Genomic DNA, 6,737 nt, shown 5'->3' with positions numbered 1-6,737 from the left:
CTTGTTTGCCAGCCTCTTCATCGGTAGCTGCTATAATTAGTGATAGACATGGGCCAGCTATCTCTGATTGGCAACCGGTGGAGATTGAACTGCCCACTCACTCTCCAAAAGCTAGTTAGGGTATAAAGGCCTCGCTTACCCCCTATCAGGGAATGAAAGGCGCTAGCTGATTTTTTTTATAAAACTGTACTGTGCGTTACTGCCACTATAAAACAGGAGAATTATACCACAAATCTTCCTCCACAATCACATATCTTCATTACCTTCCCTATGTGAAGGACCAGGCTACGAATCTTCTGGTGTAACCTATTTTTTTGGTGAAATGTCAAATGTGCTTTGCTTATTCCTCTTCTTCATTTCATCATAAATTTGTTTATATCAAGCAAACGCATCATCATATGCTTTCGTTTCTACTAATAAGTAGCGTTCAACATTGGGATCGATGTCTTCCGCCCTTTTGAGAACATCGCTGACTGCATAGAACATTTCTGCAAGACCCTTCACTGTAAATTGATTAACTGGTTTCTCTTGTTTCTCTTCTTCTTCTTCTACAACACGTTGTTCCTCCAGTTCGATCAATTCTTCGTTGGTCAACACTATAAGGGCACCTTTTTTTAAAAATTTTATTTGAACTTTGTTGTCATCATTCACTCCGAGATCCAGATTGTTTGCTAGGCCCATTATTTCCTGACTCAATTTACAAAGGTCTTCATTTTTTTCAAGACTTCTAAAAAACCCGCTTGCCCGATCTCTGGCACGTGCAAGCGGGTTTTTCCTCCCGGAAACTCGGGTTTTTCGTCCCATAAACTCAAGAAAATCGATCGTAGAACCCACATTATTTCAGACATTAAATATATTGTGTTACGGTTAGGGACCACGAGATGGCGGCACATTTGAGCCGTCTCTCTTCACTGTGTACACTTAATCAGTGATAGCCTTGGGCCATCTATCTCTGATTGGTACCAGTGGAGATTGATCTGCCCACTTAGTCTCCAAAAGTTAGATAGGCTAAATGGCCTCGCCTACTCCCTGTATACGGGAATAAAAAGGCGTTAGCTGATTTTTTTTTTTCTTCTAAAATCGTGCACAAACCTTTTTAATGTCTTTGTTTCATATGCCACTCATACACTGAGAGGTCACTTCGTCCCAAGCCATAGCAATATTTTAATATCATGACAAATATTGAATGCTTTCCAGAATTGCATGAAAGCCTGGTCAATTCCTCCAGTGGCAGAAATGGCTTGTGTAAAAGTTCTCCATAGATAATAAGCTTTAAAGCAAGAACTCCCTGATCCATCGGTTGGATCAATGAAGTAGAGTTTAGAGAGAGAAACATTGCCTTGATCTTGGGATGAAGATCATCGATGTAAGGTGGATGAATGGAGCATTATCTAGAATTAAACAATTTTTGAGTCATCCACGACTTTTTATTGCTCCGATAATGAACTGGAAGGGTAAGCTTCCTAATGTTTTTGAAGGCTCGTAGATTCTCACTTTACCATATCACAAATGGTTTCAGTTTATATACCCCCTGACAGAATCGCAATACGGTCTATAAGAGCTTTGAAACCAGGCATAGATTTTAGCTTTTTGTGGATGAATGTCAGCTGGGGCATTTTTTTCCCCGACAGACGGAAGTCTCATCCATATTAGTGTCAAATAACTTTTCTCCGTAATAATTTTATCCAATTTCTCCAGGAAGCCTTCTCTTCAGCAGTTGAAGATTCGCCATACATCTTCATATTATCGGCCTGGTTGGCCGAGTGGTTAGCGTATACGCTCTCCAGCCAAAAGGCTGTGGGTTCGAATCCCACCGTGTGCATTGATGTTTGTGATTGTCTGTGAAAATAGTAGTGGTAGTGGTTGGCGGTAGATGGCGTTGGTGTAGTTGCGGATCGTTGTAGATTGAATGGTGGAGACAGCTGTAGAGTAGGTGCCCTCCCTCGATGAGTCCTTGGACTCCCGGAGGTGTCAAGTAATAATATAATAATAATAATATATTATGCAGCGCAAAACACTGATTAAATCTGATGAAGCAACCAGAAGAAGCGTTGAATTCGTAGTCGTAATGGGTCCTGCTTTCTTCTTTAAAATGTTGAAGAGACTTAGTGCCTTAGTGGTTATGGTCATAGTGCTAAGGGGGTATGCGCTTTTGATTTAAGTCCATTATCCATGACGCAAGTAGCTTTTCCATATCATCGATAGAACCTTTTCGTTGCTTCGTCACTATCGTCGATTAAATGGAAGCAGATCGTTTTACAGCCTCTGCAATTTTATCCTTATTTTTCAAATGGTTGTCACTGTAGAATGAGACCATCCGAAGTCATGTGCATGACTAGCTTAGCTTCATATTGCTTTATAACTTGCAACTTCGTTTCAAGATCAATTGCTCGCCTCTTTTTCTGTGATTCTTCACTAGGTTTTTTGATTGGGAGTGTAGGAGCCATGTTGCACAAAATATCACGAAATATTTAAGGATGAATACACGAATAACCTATTTGTCAAACACAAAATTAACACAAGAACCGTCGAAGATACTTCCCGAGGGATGTTGCCACTGAATGTGCTGTTCCACTGCATTTCTATTTATCAGCACTGCATCCTGATAAATAGAAACCTTCTTACTTTACGCTCGCTTGCGTCTTGTTGGAAAGTATAGTCGAAAATGTTATTTATTCCTTTATGGGATCACGGATGTATCTTCGAACGGACGTAACGCGAACGGACGTAAGTCGAGAAATATACAGTCATCCCTCAGAACAGTCCCCTCAGTCTCCGAAAGCTAGATAGAACTTAAAGGGTCTTGCCTTCTCCCTATGAGAAAATTGAAGGAGTCAACGAATTTATTTTATTATTTTTAAATATGACCACCTCCATGTAGTCCATAGATTCATAGCAGGAGGTCGATTTCAAGGACATTAATTATCAGTTATCAATACAATAAAATAGCCATCGTGTTTTTCCTTGAAAGCATTCACCAATAAAGCACACCAGTGACTCTGATAATCTATTCCACTCATTCCCCACACTTCGAGAAAAAAAATCTAGTCCTCACTCCCTTGCTAATCACTCTCTTACTCATCTTCCAGGGATGACCTTTAGTTTTCTTCACATTATTAATGTACTGAAATATTTCTTCCGTATCAATCCTATAATCCTCTCAATTAAATTTAAATTTGAACTGAATTGAATTTGTCATTATTTTAATTGAATCTGCATTTAAACAGAATAGAATTTGAATTGAATTTATCATATTTATTATATCTGTCGTGATGTGATTGAACTTTTCGTTTCTTTCTTTCTTTTTTTTTTTTTTAATTGATTATGTTTAGGTGAATATTTTTTTAATCATATGAAGACCTCTTTCGGTGTAAGTAGGAATTAACTGATATTTGTTGAATTCCTGCATGATAATTCTGGAAGTAAGATGTGTTTGTTTTATGTGTAATAGTGCGCAAATAGCATATTTTGTTTAAGTATTGGTTTTCTTCTGCTTTCGCTTCTAGAGTGATACATTTTTTTGAACTGTAAGTAAAATCTTAAGAACTTTAAGTTCTTAATTTAAAAGAACTGTAAGTAAAATGAGATCAAGCAATCCGAATTATCATATCATATTGGAATATAGAGGATATGCGTTCTTCCCTAGCATTACCTTACTAATACGTCAGCAGATTTTATATCTGAGAAATCTAAGCCTTAATCTCCATTTCTTACTGTATTCCTGAACCTAGTAGATTGGTAACACAATGAAAGAAACATACATTTGAGGAACACATTTCTAATTTTTTTTTTTTTTTAATGTACTATTTACAGACTATTCTTTCTGGTTAGCTCTCGTTAACATTCCATAATGAGAAAAATTACATATTTTATATTCCCCACTAATAGGTGATGTGAACCTGAGAATTCTCTAGCTTTAAAAATTCTGACAGAAATGATTAGCATATTATCCATGGAAGCTGGGCAAGAGTGTGGTTAGTAAGGGTGTTAGAGCTGAGATCTTTACTTTTAGAGTGCTGAATGAGCGGAATAAGCTGCCAGAGTCTGTAGTGGGTGCTGTGACAGTGAATGAATTTCAGGCAAGGTATGATAGATACTGTGTGAATGTCGAATAGTTGTGATGAACATGATTTGGGGCCTCTCTCGATGAGCCTAAGGACTCCCTGGAGTTGCCCGTAATAATAATAAGTATAATATTGAGTAACGTGTTGGTTATTCTTTATCAATGATCTAAGAATATTTGCTGTATTGGATATCGAGGAAAATTTTATCTTAATGGCTGTTCCTATAAGATTTACTGAACTATTATGAAATGCTAGCGAATGTCAAGATCTACCAAGGCAGTTCGACACGTTTTCTTACCAAGAACTTGAAATTTCGTGCTGCTTGTGGGTGGGTGTGGGATCCCTTTATCAGCTTCTAAATGCAAATTTTTGTGAAAGTTTGCATCTTTACAACTGGTCACCTTGTATACAAGGTGACCAGTTGTAAAGATGCTCCACGTGCAAAATTTGTTAAGGCTTGGATAAAGGATTAAGACAAATATTCTTATTTTAATCCTTTACCCCTGATAATGAAATATGTGGTTCTAAATGGCATTTATATATTTATTATGTATGCAGGTGTCATCTCCCATTTATTCGTCCAGATGAATGAACCTTAACCAATTAACTGATCCTTGAATGGGTTAGTGTGTCAGCTCACTTCTGGCACAGCATGTAGTTTTGCTTCAGTTATCTGACTGGAAAATTGTTCTCTCGGAGTGATTGTGTGTGTTTGTTTGCATAAATATATATATATATATATATACACTCCTGATGGCATTCCTGAACAGAATGAGATATAAGCAATGACAAAAGAGAGAAATTATTCAGTATTTATTCAAATTATTCAATATATATATATATGTATATATATGTATATATATATATATGTATATATGTATGTATGTGTATATATGTATGTATGTATGTATCAGTCATATAAAATAAAGGATAAAATAACTCATTTTACTTACTTATACACAAGGTTCCAACCTCCTTTAACTGTAGTCATATAATCCATGAAAGCTCTGGCAAAAAACAGGACAATTCAGTACATTGTCAACAATGTTTGGACAAAAAGTTATAAATTATTTATAGAAAATTATAAATATATATTAAAAGCTTGTCTGTATCAGTGTCATAAACATGTCAGTTCATACTTCATGTATGCAAAACAGATGAAACTCAGAAAACAACAACTCATGACAGATGACAACATTCAATTGGATTGCTTCACACAGTAAGCAGTCATAGCCACTATTGTCTCAGCACATGCCCTGCCTCACCTTCTGTGCTGTTTAAAACCACTGGAATGCTAAGAATTTGCTATGCTGTGCCATCTGTTTAAAGGGCCCAGAGATGTCCATATTTGTGACTGCACATCTGGACTATTAATACGAATGTGATACAATGTTTTCACATTGAAATGTCTCCTCTTCATGAAGCATTGGAATATTTTGTTTAATTTTAGGAATCACATGAAGCCAGTAATCAATTAGGAGAGTCTTTAACGAGAATAAATGCAAAAATCTGCCCTAGCGAATAAGGACAACAAATCAGAATGGAATAGTTAGTATAAAGCATCAAGGTAGGGATGGGGCTAATGGGGGTCTGCAATTCATGTACACTAATGCTAGGTGTATTAGGAACAAGAAGGAAGAATTTTTGGCCTTGGTTGGCACTTCCAGACCACAGGTTATTAGCATTAGTGAAACATGGCTGACTGTAGATGATATAGCTAGTGGGATTGAATGTGATGGGTATAGTGTGTTCAGGAATGACAGGAAGAATAAAATGGGGGGAGGAGTATTGTTGATGATAGCTGATGAGCTGTTGCCAAGGGGAATAGAAGTTGAATTGTAGGATAGAGAAAAGAGCACAGGCCATTTGGTGTGAGATTATGGCTAGCAGAACAAAATATACAATTGGGTGCTGCTATAGACCAGGTGATGGAAAAGATGGTGGAGATAGTATGCACAAGCAAATAGAAGAAATGAGTGGAAGGAGAGTAATTATCATGGGAGATATCAACTATGGTAGCATTGATTGGGGTGAGGAGAGGACACACGGGAGGAAGGAATTGGATTTTATGTGGTTATTAAGGGATAACTATCTGCGACAGCATGTAATGGAAAATACTAGGGGTCAGAGAGTGCTTGACCTAGTAATTGCATCTCAGGATTTGGCTGTAACTAATATGACCACATTGCCACCAATTGGTGAGAGTGATCATAGGGTCTTGACTTGGGAGGTGGCTAAAGGTGTGGAATTTACAATTAAGACAGGGTACGTGTGGAATTATCGGGCTGGTAAGTATGACAAGCTTAGGAGTTTGATTGGTTCAGTGCCATGGCAATGACTGACTGTATACCTAGAGTCCGAATAATAAATCAAGTAGGGGTTAAATGGATGAATAACACCATTAAGCTTGAGCTGCAAAAAAAAAGAAACAACTATGGTGGGAATTTAAGGAGAGAGGTGACCGGCAAACACATGAACGGTATAAAGCGCAGGCCAGAAGGGTAACGAGTGTGGTAACAAAGGAACCAAGGATTACGAAACAAGATTGGCTATGCAGGCTAAAGAGAATTCTAAACAGTTTTTTAGATATGTTGCAAGTAAAAGAAAAAATGTATATGGCAGAATGATTTTAAAGAATGCCAATGGTAGGGAGGTAACCGAATCAGTTGATAT

At 37.4% G+C, this 6,737-nt stretch overlaps 1 long non-coding RNA gene across 2 annotated transcripts in view; it reads left to right on the top strand.

Annotated features, from left to right (window-relative positions):
* The first annotated feature begins 3,385 nt into the window (after positions 1-3,385).
* Positions 3,386-6,737, top strand: part of LOC150105937 (uncharacterized) — a 51,929-nt gene continuing 48,577 nt past the window's right edge. For both annotated transcript variants that reach the window (XR_016548411.1, XR_016548412.1), the window contains exon 1: positions 3,386-3,527. This is a non-coding gene — a long non-coding RNA (uncharacterized LOC150105937). The remainder of the gene's footprint in view (positions 3,528-6,737) is intronic.

Source organism: Typopeltis vanoorti, chromosome 6 (assembly GCF_054136105.1).
Source record: "Typopeltis vanoorti isolate ZY-2024b chromosome 6, IOZ_Tvanoo_1.0, whole genome shotgun sequence".
Lineage (NCBI taxonomy): Eukaryota > Metazoa > Arthropoda > Arachnida > Uropygi > Thelyphonidae > Typopeltis > Typopeltis vanoorti.
The sequence above is the reverse complement of the archived record's forward strand: the minus strand, read 5'-3'. Positions and strand labels throughout refer to the sequence as shown.